At 38.3% G+C, this 15,257-nt stretch overlaps 1 pseudogene; it reads left to right on the top strand.

The window, feature by feature from the left end:
- LOC122738645 overlaps positions 1-15,026 on the top strand; it is a 36,576-nt pseudogene extending 21,550 nt beyond the window's left edge.
- The last annotated feature ends 231 nt before the right edge of the window (positions 15,027-15,257 follow it).

Here is a 15,257-nt window from a genome sequence, read left to right as displayed (position 1 = left end):
TCCAAATTGATAAAATATAAACTCACGTTATGCTTTGTGGTTTTTTTTTTTGTTTGTTTTTGTTTTTGTTTTTGCAAGGCAATGGGGGTTAAGTGACTTGCCCAGGGTCACACAGCTAGTAAGTGTCAAGTGTCTGAGGCCGGATTTGAACTCAGGTACTCCTGAATCCAGGGCCGGTGCTTTATCCACTGCGCTACCTAGCCGCCCCCATGCTTTGTGTTTAAAGAGCAATAGGGTGACCCTCCTGTCAATTGTCTGATTACATATAAATAATATAGAAACATAAAATCTTCACTATCTTTCTACCCAAGAACAGAAATCTCAAATTTGTTGTTTCTTATCTTCAGAGTTTTGCAGTGAGTCATTTGTTTTTGTTTTTGTTTTGTTTTTATGTTTTTATTTTATTTTTGAGGCAATTGGGGTTGTGACTTGCCCAGGGTCACACAGCTAGTTAAGTGTTAAGTGTCTGAGGCCAGATTTGAACTCAGGTTCACCTGAATCCAGGGCCGGTGCTCTATCCACTGTGCCATCTAGCTGCCCCTGCAGTGAGTCATTTTTAACCCTCCCTTTGATGGAGACCTTTGATTCCCTTCAATGTCATGCTCTCCTGGTGTAGGAACTCTCATCAAACATGTAGAGAAGCAACATTTTTTAATTTATAGTCTTAGAGAATTACCTGAGGAGGTTAAGTAACTTGCCTTTGGTCATACAGCTAGTATGTATCAGATTTAGAACTTGATCCTGAGGCTTCTTGACCCCAAGACCAATCCTCAATTAATGATGCCAGTTTAGTTTTGTAAAATGTGGGTTGTTTTTTTTTTTACTTTTTAAAAAAATGTAGGTTTTTAAAAAAATTTCTAATTAGCAGGAGAAAAAATGGCTTATAAAAAATTAGCTAGGAAAGGATCACAATCTCCTTTTCCATATTTACTGAATTTTCCCTTGAGAGAATATTTAAATTTTGGTGAAACAGTTGTAGATAGACGATGACATCTTTAGGCTATTGTCTAGAATTCTAAATAAAACTCTGATTAGAATCTAAGGTTTTTAAAAAGTACTTATGCCATGGACAATTGGTCATTCTTTGAACTGATATAACACTGAAAATAGCATAGTATGTAATTCAATCTGTTACAAGGTACCTAGAATATAACACCATACAGGTAGGGTCTACAGAAAAGCTCCAAAATATAACAAGAGAGTTGGGATGGGGAGCAGCTAGGTGGCAAAGTAGATAAAGCACCAGCCCTGGACTCAGGAGGTCCTGAGTTCAAACCAAGCCTCAGACACTTAACACTTACTAGCTGTGTGACCTTGGGCAAGTCACTTAACCCTCATTGCCACTGCCAAAAAAAAAAAATCACCCAGGATCTTTTTGGGGCAGCTAGGTGGTGCAGCTCCGGCCCTGAAGTCAGGAGTACCTGAGTTCAAATCCGGCCTCAGACACTTAACACTTACTAGCTGTGTGACCCTGGGCAATTGCCTCACTAAAAAAAAAAAAAAAGAGAGAGAATTGGGGTGATGAGTTACCACCTAACATCTAAGTGTGTTAGACACCAAACTTCTCTCTGGAATTGACTTGCTGATTTTCCAAAGTAGGGCTAAGTTCCCAGAAATGGACCACAGAACTTATCTTTAGATTTCCTCACAACCCTAGGGGTCACCTTGTTGAGTGGTAATATAGTGCCACTATTTACCACTCTAACTCTTTTTTTTTTTTTTTTAGTGAGGCAATTGGGGTTAAGTGACTTGCCCAGGGTCACACAGCTAGTAAGTGTTAAGTGTCTGAGGCTGGATTTCAGGTACTCCTGACTCCAGAGCCAGTGCTCTATCTACTGTGCCACCTAGCTGCCCCAACACACGTGATTTTTTTTTGTTTTTTGGTGAGGCAATTGGGGTTAAGTGACTTGCCCAGGGTGACACAGCTAGTGTCAAGTGTCTGAAGCCAGATTTGAACTCAGGTACTCCTGTCTCCAGGGCCAGTGCTCTATCCACTGCACCACCTAGCTGCCCCTACCACTCTAACTCTTGAGCCTCCATCCCACATATCTTCTTTCTACATAGCTGGTCACCCAAAATAATGTCACTTAGTTAACAATAAGGCAAAAGAAATAATTTCATGAATATTAACAGATTAGGGTAAATATATAAATAATAAACTAAATTTTAATACACATATAAACCTGGATCACACTCTCCTGCTGATGCATTTAACAGCTATGATGAAGAATGGGAACACACTTATAGGAACCTGGCATGGAAACACATGAGAGTAGAAAACTCATATGCATAGGATAACACAACTATGGACTATAAACTTTAATATTATTGGTTCATTCAACAACATCTGCACCACATGAAACTACTTCTGCTCACTGCTTGACTGTTGATGTTCACTAGACCAGCTGGCGAATTTTCTACTTGAACCCTGCCTTTGTCTGCTCTCTCAATTAAGTGTCACCTTAGGGCATTTAGAAAGTGTTAGTTCTTAATATAAATAGCAATTCTTTTTAAGCTAGACAGCTTCCAAGTTCGTCAACCTGGCTATCACTGGGCTATAAGGCCCAAACCAGCTGCTCATTCATTCATCCATATGGTGTGCTGTCTAATCAGAATGGAGTTCACAGCAACAAGACTGCATGCTCACTCTTTAAGCTAGGTTTTGTAGTCACAAAACTCCTTTTGTTTTTCTTTCTCAAGACAAAGGTGGCAGCAGAAAACCAAAAAACTCTTATGAAAAGCTTCTTCTTCCTCCAACTCTAAGTGGTGATAGAGGGCAATAGCAGTCATTGGAGCTCTGGACCAGTGACATCAATTCTTTCTGACCAATCAGGAAGCACTCACCTGAAGCCTTTCAACTGAAGGCTTCTAATTGCCACAGTGATGACTGAGAAACTTTAAACACTCTTGCTGTGTTTTCAGCTCTTAGGTTGCTGATTCTACCTTGTGTGATGTCTCTTATCCTTCTCCTGCCAAGATGTCTTCTATGTTTAAACGATCAGTTTTCAGTCATGTCTGACTCCATTTGGGGTTTTTATGGCAAAGACACTGGAGTGGTTTGCTATTTTCTTCTCTGGCTCATTTTACAGATGAGGAAACTAAGGCAAACAGGATTAGGTGACTTTCCCAGAGTCACACAACTAGTGTCTGAAGCCACATTTGAACTCAGGAAGATGAATCTTCCTGAATCCAGGGCTGGTACTCTATCTGGAGCTCCACCTAGCTGCTTGGTGATTTACCTTTTACTTAAAAAGTGACAATTCCCCAAATTCCTCTTATTAAATTAAAGTCCTTTTCCAATCATATCTCAGTTTCAAAATGTTTGTGTGAATTCTAATTTTCTAGTTCTACCCTCTTTAGTCATAAAATATGTGTGTATTTTACATGTATAAAACATGCAAGAGAAGATAGGCATCATGCCTTGATTTCAAAGGCAATATGGCAACAGGTCTCCTTTCTGCTCATGAAACTGTTTCTTAACACTGAAATTTCTTTAGTTTTTCACACACATACAAAGATTTTTTCTCTTTACACTATTAAATTGTTCACAATCAAGTGAAGTCTCACTCTACATTGTTAACAAATTACAAGTCCTCTATATTTTCTCCCTGAAACTGTCCAAAATCCTATCTGAAAGTTATTTTTTCCTACACATATTTTAGTATTATTAATACAAAATTTGTTTTCTGCTAGTATTGGGTGTCAAAATATTTATCCATGAAAGTTGCAATAACTCGTCCTTTGACGAGATGTTACAAAGATAACAGAACTTGGCAACAGATTGGATGGATGGAGGGATTTCAAGGATGACACTTAGTTTGCAAGCCCAGATGACTAGAAGGATGGTAATGCCTTCCTCAGTAGTATGAAAGACAGGAGGGGATGAGGATTTGGAGGGGAAAGATAATGAGTTCAGTTGTGCACGTGTTGAGTTTAAAATGTCTATAGGATGCCCAATTCAAGATGTCCAACAGGCAGTTGGAAATAAAAGACTAGAGGTCAGTAGAGAAGTTAAGGCTGAATATGTAGATTTGAAAATCATCAGTATGGAGATAAATGAATCTATGGGTTTTCCTGAAGTTACTAAGCAAAATGATATAAAGGTAAAAAGAAAACAAAAGAAAGTATAGGACAGAGCCTTGGGGGATCCCCACAATTATCAGTCTTGAGCTGGATGAAGATCCAGGTAGGAGGAAAACCAATATAGGATTTACATTCCTGTTGCAACTGGAAAGATACAACATGTACAAAGATTTGTAAATACAATGTCTGTGTAAGGTAATTTTGAGGGGGGGTGAGAGGGATGCAGCATTTTTTTTTCTTTAAAGTTTTATTAAATTTTATTTTTATTTTCAATTTCATAGTCTCTCCCTTTCCTCACCTATTGTGACGGTAGATAAATGAGAAGTCATGCATATCATGTTTCCTTATTGGCAAAGGAATAAGCATTTATTAAGCACCTTCTATGTGCCAGACTCTTTGTTAAGCCCTTTATAAATATTATCTCAATTGATTCTCACAACAACCCAGGGAAGTAAGTGCAATGATTATCATCATTTTATGGTTGGTTTTTTTTTGGTGAGGCAATTAGGGTTAAGTGACTTGCCTAGGGTCACACAGCTAGTAAGTGTCAAGTGTCTGAGGCTGGATTTGAACTCAAGTACTCCTGAATCCAGGGTCGGTGCTTTATCCACTGCGCCACCTAGCCGCCCCATCATTTTATGTTGAGGAAACTGAGGCATCATATTAAGGTTAAGTGGCTTTGCCCAGGGTCACAGACAGCTAGTAAGTGTCTCCCTGACCCTAGACCCAGCTCTCTAATCCTGTGCCATTAGCGGCCTGAGGAGAACACACGCAAGACAGGGCAGGGCAGAACAGGGCGACATATACAACAATGGTCTTTTGTATGTAGCATTACCTGAATTAAGCTCTGAAGGGAGCTAGAGATTCTAGGAAGAAGAGATGAGGAGTGAAAATATTACATGCTTGGAAGATAGATAGCCATGAGAGGAAAAGAAATCATCGAATTGCTAACAGAATTGTCCACTCAAACACTATTTTTATGTCTTTCGTGAAATGATAGTGGAAGACATTGTCCACTGTGTTACCCAATGCCCCTTATACAAAGATTCTTTAGATGAAATCTTTCTAAAGAGGAAGTGTGATATAATGGTAAGGATGCTAGGGTCAAAAGAGTCAGATGATCTGGGTTCAAGTCCCAGCTTTTCTGCTTACTAGCCATTTAACCTTGGGTATTTTCTGCTCCCTTCACTGGGACTTAGAGATCATCAAGTTGAGTAGGGAAGCAGAAAATAAAAAATTGAGTAGGGAGGCATAGCTGGCACAGAACTCAGCAGTTCATCAGGAAAGTCGGGTGGCTCAGAGATGAGTGAAGTATAATGCTCAAGGCTATCAAATTTAGTAAGACCTGCCCTTTGATCTTGTTCTACATATTTCCCTATTGTTACTTTATATCTTGGCCTGGATTTAATTTAAGCCCTTCTCTAGAATAAGCATTGCTTTTGCAAACAGATTCTGCTAGCCAAATATGAGAGCCTCTTCCACATTCCTAAGAACTTCAGTTCCTATTAGGCAGTTCTAAAATAATTAATTGATTGATTGATTGATTGATCAAATAAATAAGTGAATGAATGAATAAATGAATAGGTTGATATATATATATATGGATGAATGAATGAATAGAATGAATTTTTAAAATTAACTTATTAGACAGTTCTGATCCCTACTTCAGTATTAATGAGGGTCTTTCAGCAAATTCCTCTCTTTTTCTGTATATGCACCTGGGCTGAACCTGGGCATCAAGACCATCAGGGTATGCATTTGTGTTACTTATCCTGCCTGAGCCTCAGCTTCATCCATTCCTATCTTATAGGGATGCTATAAGGAAATTATAAAATATTATACAAATATAAGTTATTGATTCTGATTTTAGGAATAAGCTTGCCATTGCTTTTATTCACTCACTCACTCACTCACTCACTCACTCACTCACTCACTCACTCACTCATTCATTCATTCATTCATTCAACCAGTCTTCATTAGATTATTATGTGTAATGTACTCAACATTGGGGAAGAACATAAGGTCCCTGTCTTCAAGGAACAGAGACAAAGACAGAGAGAGACAGAGACAAAGAAAATGAGACTGAGAGAAAAAAAAAGAAAGGGGAGTATGAATGCTACATTGGTGCCACACTATGAGGACTTCTCTGGGATTTATTGGAGTCCTGTTGCATTGTTGGGAATCCATTGAAGAGACTCTGCATCTAAGATTTATTGTATCCTCTAGTATCACAGGAATCTGTTGGTGGGGGGGCGGGGAATGAAGTTTTAAAATATTTTTCCAATGTGCTTTTCATTTACAAATAAGCCCATTTTCTATGATATAATTTGTTTTAATATTTAAAGTATTAATTTGTTATTTACCATATCTATCAGTACATATGGAGGCAAATATGAATTAATGATGACATGGCATATCCAGAACATGGTACTTAGTGGCTATTAGAGTCATACAGAAGATTCTTAATTAAAGGAATATCATTTAACTTAAGAAATAAAGATATTGATGTTATTTCACAAGATGCTATTGATAATGCTGAGAAACTAAAGTACTAAGAGATATGGTGAGAAAAAGAAAAGCTTATCTGTTTTCTTCAAATTGCCTAAGGATATAGATCCTTCTGAAATTACTAGCAAGGGCAGGCATTTCAAAAAGTGATTGGAGTCTTATTATCAAATCTCTCATAGATGAGGGAAAGATATTTCATAAAGTTAAAATGATGTCAATTAAGGAGGGAATTTATGGAAATAAGTTCTTAGAATTGACCTTGAATAGCCACTTGAATATCTAGAAACAGATACAGATTAAAAAAATAATAAGATCCCCCATACTATATAGTATAAGCAGTTAGATTTTTAGATAGTATAGCTAGAATATTAGCCCCTTACAGATTCTTGCAGTAATATAGGCATGAGGTAACTGGTCTTGCACTAGGATGATAGTAGTATCAGAGGAGAGAAGGAGACATATGCAGGAAATTTTACAAAGGTAAAATTGGCAGGCCTCAGCAGCAAATTGAATATTAGGGGAAGGGAGAAGTAAGAGAGAATCAGGATTTGAAGATGATTACTGGGAGGATATTGGTACCCTCAGCAATAATAAGGAACAGTAATAAGAGGTAGAGTCAAGATGATAGAGTGAAGCCAATATTTTTTTCTGAGCTCTCCTAACTCACTCCATCTACAGCAACCTAAAAAATAATGTAGCAAACAAAATTCTAGGCCAATTAAAAGTGAATGAATCATTTTTTCCAGCCTGTGGAAGCTTAGGAAGACATAAAGTGGGGTCTTCAGACACCAAGATGGGCATTAGCCAAGAAGGTGGCATGGGAGAGGTGGCACCAGAGGGGCAGAGCCAAGATAGTGGAAGAAAGGCTGTGACTCTCTGTGCTCCCAACAAATCCATCCACATACCTCCAAAAATAATACCACAAAGCAACTCCTGGAGCAACATAAGCTAAAAAAAAAAAAAAAAAGAATGAGACTATTTTCCAGCCAAAGACAGCTTAAAGAGGCAGCTGGGAGCAACTGCTGTACAGTGTGAGAGAAGAGCTCAGTGCATGGTGCAGATCCAGCCCTAGGCAGGGCATGCCTCCAGAGCCTTGGAATTTCAGAGTCACCAGCTTCTTCGAAACTCAGCTCACACACCAGTGAGGGGATCCAGCAGTTGGTTAGGGGAAAATAGCTGTGGTGTCTGCTGGAGCTAAGGCAGAATGCCTATATTCTCAACCAGTAAGCAGATTCAAGCAGCAGCAGCCCACTGGGGGAGGGGCATAGGCACCCCAAGCTTCCAACCATAGAGAATCAGATTTCTATCAGACTTATGTTTCCAGGTTAAAGAGAAAGCAGGCCGTGGTTACTTATAGGACAGGCAGGCTGAGAACAAGCCTAATCTTATCACCTGGGACCCCTTGTAGCTTGGAACAGTACATCCTGGAAGCAGCACTCCATGTTAAGAAGGAGTGAAAAGTTAAGAAATATGCAGTCAAGATGAACAGGCAGAGAAAGCAGCAGACCATCAAAAGCTTCTTTGGTGACAAGGTAGATCAAAATACACCCTCAGAAGAAGATAATAACAAAGTCAAAGCTCCTACATCCAAAGCTTCCAAGAAAATATGAATTAGTCTCAGGCCATGGAATGACTCAAAAAGGATTTTGAAGATAAAGTAAGAGAGGTAGAGGAAAAAAATGGAAAGAGAAATGAGAGTGATGCAGGAGGGTCATGAAAAAAAAAAGTCAAAAGCTTGAAAAGCCCAATTTGGCCAAATGAAAAAGATCTCTGAAGAAAATCATTGCTTAATAATTAGGAACAAGCAAATAGAAGCTAATGACTTTATGAGAAATCAATACATAATAAAGAAAATCCAAATGAATTTTAAAATACAGGGCAATATGAAATATCTCCTTGGAAAAACAGGCAATGTGAAAAATAGATCCAGGAGAGATAATTTGAAAATCATTGGACTACCTGAAAACCATGAACAAAATAAGAGTTCAGACATCATCTTCCAAGAAGTTGTCAAGGAAAATTGTCCTGATATTCTAGAAGTAAAAGGTAAAATAGAAATTTAAAGAATCCACCTATCACCTCCTGAAAGAAATCCCAAAAGGAAAACTTTCAGGAATATTATAACCAAATTCCAGAGATTCCAGGTCAAGGACAAAATATTGCAAGCAGCTAGAAAAAAAGGAATTCAGATACTGTGGAGCTATAGTCAGGATAAGACAAGATCAAGCAGCTTCTGCATTAAAGGATCTGGGAGCATGGAATATGATATTCTGGAGGGCAAAAGAACAGGGATTGCAAGCAAAAATCACCTACCCAGCAAAACTGAGTATAATCTTTTAAGGGGGGGAAATGGGACATCATTGAAAAAGAGGACTTTCAGGCATTCATGATGAAAAGACCTGAATTGCAGAGAAAATGTGACTTTCAAATATAAGACCCTAGAGAAACATAAAAAGATAAACAGGAAAAAGAAAGTATGAGGGATATTAAAAGGTTAAACTGTTTACATTCCTACATGGAAAGATAATACTTCTAACTCATAAGAACTTTCTCAGTACTAAGGCAGCTGAAAGAAATATACTTAGAGGGCAGAGGTGTGAATTGAATATGAAGGGATGATATCTGTAAAGAATTTAATTTTTTGTTTATCTTTGTGTTTTGTAGGGCAGGCAGGGTGGGGTGGCTTATGTCTGGGGCCAGATTTGGGCTCAGGGCCTCCTGTGTCCAGAGCAGGTTTTTTGTCCACTGTGTCACCTAGCTGACTCATGATGACATTTTTAAAATAAAATTAAGGGGTAAGAGGAGTGCACTGGAAGAAAGGGAAAAGGAGAGGTGGAATGTGGTAAAGTAGCTCACATAAAAGAAACAAGAAAAAGCTTATGGAGTGGAGGGAAGGAGTGGGGGTGTGAGTAAGCCGTAAGGCTTAAAGGTTAGGGTTAGGGTTAGGTTTGATTAAATCATCAGATTTAATTCAAAGAAGGAGTAACATACACACTCAAGTGGGTATAGAAATATATTTTGCCCTGAGGGAAAGTGGGAGGGGAAAGGGATAAGGTGGGGGGAGAGGTGAAGAAAGAGGACAGATTAGGGGGAGAGGTCAGCAAAAAGCAAAACACTTTTGAAGAGGAATAGGGTAAAAGAATATAGAAAATAAAGTAAATATCAAGGGGAAGGAATAGATGGAGGGTAATACAGTTAGCAATAGTAACTGTTGTGATGTTTAAAATCTATATTATGTGATCGCCTTAAATTAGAAGCTTCAGCACCAGTCTTTGGGCATTAAACATTTATCAAAGCATACAGGTGGGGCAGCTAGGTGGCGCAGTGGATAGAGCACCGGCCCTGGATTCAGGAGGACCTGAGTTCAAATCCGGCCTCAGACACTTGACACTTACTAGCTGTGTGACCCTGGGCAAGTCACTTAACCCCAATTGCCTCACTTTAAAAAAAAAAAAAAGCATACAGGTATTCACATGGAGTTCAGAAAGTTAAGAAAAAGCCTACCTAGCCTAGAGTTCCAGCCTGGTCTGGTTCTTCCTCAAGTCCTCCACCACGAGCCTGCTTCAATCACACATTCTCCAGCAAACTGATTGTGGAAGCTTTTTATAGGTCTGGAACAAAGGCAGTCCTTACACACTGCTTCAAGCTGATTGGTTGGAATCATCCAAATCCATTGGTTCAATGGACTTGAAGGTGTTCTCAAGTTGAGTTCAAAGTCTAGCTTCTGAGAACAATACCTTCTTAAGGGCTAGCCAGGTGTGATTACAATCTAGTTAACTTGAAATAGGCTAATCAGCAGTCAATCACTCTCACTTAATTCAATCAGTTTAGATAAATCTCCAGGTGGGCCTTTGAGTATCTGCTAAATCCCATTATTTTATCACACTGTGAAAGAAATGATGCTATCAGAAGGACATATGAAAACTGCAAACCATCAATAGAGAAAGAACTTATGGTCTCTGAATACTGACTGGAGTATAATTTTATTTGTTAGTTCCTCTTTCTAAAGTTATTTTGTCTGTTTTCTGTCACAACTTGACTAATGTGAAGATGTTTTGCATGAATGCACACTTATGACTTATATCGAATTGCTTGATTTCTTAGGGAGGATTGAGGAGGGAGGGAGAAAGAAAATTGAGAACATAAAGTCTTTAAAAAATCAATGAAAAATTTGGTTTTTTCTTTACATGTAACTTGGGGAAAATTCTAAATAATAAAAAAATAAATTTAAAATGTTAAAAAAAAAAAAGTGGCACCAGTGGTGATGGCAGCAATGGGAAGTGGTAGTGGCAGAAGTGGAAAAGAACAGTCCAGTTTCCAGGGATGATAAAGTGACTGAATGTCTAGTCCAAAATAGATTCCAGGGGACCCATGTACTAGCACTAAAAGCAGGAATGTTATCTGACAGCTTTATTGATAACTATCCATTTCTGGGTCATAGTTCCAGGGTGAAGAATAGCAGTTCTGGTCATAAGGGAGTAAGAGCCCTTGCTATTTAAGGACCAGGATGCAGAGCCAAAGGGAAATGACCAGGCCTCTTCCCAAATCATATCATGTTGGAAACACCAATCTTACAAGCCCCCAGAATGAACTATGAAAGTAGAAAATGAACATAAAAGACAGAAGCTCAAGCCACTTATTCCCCACCCCCCAACCCCAGAGGTGAGCAGAGCCAATACAACATAAAATCCAGAATCAAGAAAAATGCTAGGAAAATAAGCAAAAAAGCAAACAAAAGAAGAACTTGACCATAAAAATCTATTATGATGACAGTGAAGCTCAAGATATAGACTCAGAAGAAAAGCCTCTAAGAAAAATGCTAGGAAAGTCTCAAATAAAAATGCAGATTGGACACAAGTCCCAAAAGAATTCCTATAGGAGCTTTCAAAAAGAGCCAAAAATGATTTTAAAAATCAAATATGACCAAGAGAGGTAAAATTTGGAAAAGAAATGAGAACAATGGAAGGGAATTATAAAAAAACCCTATTTATAGGTTGGTAAAAGAGATGCAAAAATACCAAAGAAAATGCCTTAAAAATCAGACTTGTCCAAACAGTTTAAAAAAATGCAAAACCTAACCCAAGAAAATAACTCCTTAAAAATTAGAATTGGTTAAGTCAAAGCAATTGACACAATTGGATATTTTTTAAAAAACCCAATAAAATGAAGTAAAAAGACTTAAAAATAGAAGGAAATGTGAAAAATCTCAGGAAAAAAAATTACTGACCTGAAAAAAATAGATTGTGTAGAAATAATTTAAGAATTATTGAACTACCTGAAATCTATCATCAGAAAAAGAGCCCAGATATCATACTTCAAGAAATTATAATGATAATGTATAAAGATAAATAAAGACAATGTGTAAATATCTTAGAACCAGAGGGCAAAGTTGAAGTTGAAAGAATCTATCGTCACGTCCTGCAAGAAATCTCAAAATGAAAACTCCCAATATTATCATAACCCAAATCCAGAGCTTCTAGGTCAAGGAGAAAATACTACAATTAAAATAATTTAAAGAAAAAAACAATTTAAATATGTGGAGCCACAGTCAGGATTACACAAGATTTAGTAACTACCATTACAAAGGAAAGGAGGACTTGGAATAGGATAGTATAGAGGACAAAGGAGCTAGAATTGCAACCAAGAATGACTTTTGTAGCATAACTGAATATAATCCTACTCAGGGGAAAATGAACATTTAATAAAACAGAAGACTTTCAAGCATTGCTGATTTTGAAAAAAAGACTAGAACTGAATAGAAAAGTTGATATTCAAACAAAATTCAAGGGAAGCATAAAAAGGAAAATATGAAAGATAAATCATAGTAAGGCATAAGGAGTAGCTAGGTGGCACAGTTGATTGAGAACCAGGCATGGAGTCAGGAAGACCTGAGTTCAAATCTGGATTCAGCCACTAACTGTATGACCCTGGGCATGTCACTTAAGCCTGTTTGCCTCAGTTTCATGATCTGTAAAATGAACTGGAGAAGGAAAAGACAAATCAGTATCTTTGCAATAAAACCTGAAATGGTGTCATAAAGAGTTGGACACAACTGAAATATGACTGAACTACAACAACAACAAGAAGGCATAAAAACTTCACAAAGGAAAAAACACATTCATTTACATTAAGTAGTTGGTAGTTTCTGTACGTGACTGTGGAGCAGTCTTTTGGTTCCCTTTGTTCTGTTACCCCATAAAAACCCTGTCCTTGGTTCCCATCTCTGGGTATTCCTTGCTTTTTGTTTTGCTATACCATGAGCTACAGCTCCTCTGCCCCAATTAAAGACCTTTCTTCTCCTAGATTGATTGTTTCCTTAATTTAGAGGTTGACAAAAGTAAAGTAAGCTGAGAAAGGAAAAGAACATACACAATGACTATAACAATGTTAGTGGAAAGAACAACAACCATAAAGCAATCTAAACTGAATATAGTGAAATTAAAAAGACAAAGATTGGTCCAAAAGAAGACAAAAGAAGATACCCGTCTTCACCTCATCTTTCTAAATCTGAATTCCCAGGTGTGGAATATTGAACGTAATGTGATATTTTAAATGTATTGATTGGTTTTGATTAATATTCCCCCTTTTATTAAAAAAAATTCACAAAGAAAAGCAGAAAAATCAAATGTATCCCTTTCAGACCATAATGCAATAAAAAATAACATTCAGTACAGGGCCATGGAAGCAAAGGTTATATTTTAATTGGAAATTAAATAACCTATTCCTGAAGAATGAGTGTGGGCCCCGCCCCTTTTCTCCACCATCATGGGGTTTGGGCTGTGTGTCCCCCTCCTTCCCATTCCATGCCCCACCAGAGGGCAGCTCCCACTTTCCCAACAAAATACTGCTCTTGCTGCTTCTTCCAGCACTGAGGAGACTCAGCATCTTGAGCCTGGGAGGGAAGCTCCTCATGTGCAGGGGCTTTTCCTCTTCATCCAGCTCAGCCAGAGCAGAGCCATGACCAAGGGCCTTGTTTTAGGTATCTATGCCAAAGAAAAGGACAATGATGATGCCCTTCACTTTACAAGTGCAGGAAACAAATTTGATAAGTTTGTATCTGGAAAGCTTAGAGAATTTTTGGCCCTATTTGGGCCTCCACTGAAGGCAGGCAAAACAAGTATATTTTATGGTCTTCATCAGGACTTCCCCAGTGTTGTTGTAGCTGGCCTGGGTAAAAAGACATCTGGGATAGATAAACTGGAAAACTGGAATGAAGGGGAAGAAAACATCGAGTTGCTGTTGCAGCTGCATGCAGGCAAATTTAGGACCTAGAAATTACTTCTGTGGAAGTAGATCCCTGTGGAGATGCTCAGGCTGCTGCAGAAGCAGCTGTTCTTGGTCTCTATGAATTTGATGAGCTAAAGCATCAAAAGAAGACTGTAGTTTCTGCTCAACTCTATGGGAGTGGTGATGATGAAGCTTGGCAGAAAGGAGTTGTGTTTGCTAATGGGCAGAACCTAGCTTGGTGCTTGATGGAAGCACCAGCCAACAAAATGACTCCAACCAAATTTGCAGAAGTCATTGAGCAGAAGCTCAAAAGTGTGAGTGACAACACAACGGTCCACATAAGGAACAAATCTTGGATTGAGGAGCAAGGAATGGGAGCCTTCCTAAGTGTGGCAAAAGGGTCTGAAGAACCACCAGTCTTCTTAGAAATCCACCATACAGGCACTCCTACTGCAGATGACTCACCATTGGTATTTGTTGGAAAAGGAATCACCTTTGATAGTGGTGGCATCTCAATCAAACCTTCTGCAAACATGGATTGCATGAGAACTGACATGGGAGGGGCAACAACTATATGTTCAACCATCATCACAGCAGAAATTCTAAACTTACCACTTAATCTTATTGGTTTGGCTCCACTTTTTGAAAATATGCCCAGTGGGAAGGTAAACAAACAAAGAGATGTTGTTAGGGTGAAGGATGGGAAAATGATACAGGTTGATAATATAGATGCTGAGGGGGAGGCTCATATTAGCTGATGCTCTCTGTTATGCCCACACATTTAACCCAAATGTTATAATAAATGCTGCAATTTTAACAGGAGCTATGGATGTGGCTTTGGGGTCAGGTGCCACTGGAGTTTGTACCAATTCATCCTGGCTGTGGACTAAACTATTTGAGGCAAGCACTGAAACAGGGGACCGCATGTGGAGGATGCCTCTCTTTGAACATTATACAAGGCAGATTGTAGATTGTCAACTTGCTGATATTAATAATATTGAGAAATACAGAACTGGAGGAACTTGTACAGCTAAGTGTTCCTGAAGGAATGTATAACTCATTCTAAATGAGTTCATTTGGATATAGCAGGAGTGATGATAAATAAAGACAAGGTTCCATATCTGAAGAAAGGAATGTCAGGAAGGCCTACAAGAACCCTGACAGAGTTCCTGGTTCAAATGAGTAAAGACAAAGAAAATTCTCAATGAAATACTGATCTTAGAATTATTTTACTTTGTCTTAATAAATTGGATAGTTGGGTTAAAACCATGTTTTAATGATGGCTTCCTAAACCTGGAATAAAATAAAATATTTGACTAGGATCATGAATACATCCCCTTTACTTTCCACAAAGATTCAGTGATGAAAGGTAAACCTGAAATAGGACCTAACAACAGATTTTTTTTTTGTCACACAGCTAGTAAGTGTCAAGTGTCTGA

This window comes from Dromiciops gliroides, chromosome 2 (genome assembly GCF_019393635.1).
Source record: "Dromiciops gliroides isolate mDroGli1 chromosome 2, mDroGli1.pri, whole genome shotgun sequence".
Lineage (NCBI taxonomy): Eukaryota > Metazoa > Chordata > Mammalia > Microbiotheria > Microbiotheriidae > Dromiciops > Dromiciops gliroides.
Note: the sequence above shows the minus strand (reverse complement) of the source record. Positions and strands in the feature narration are given on the sequence as shown.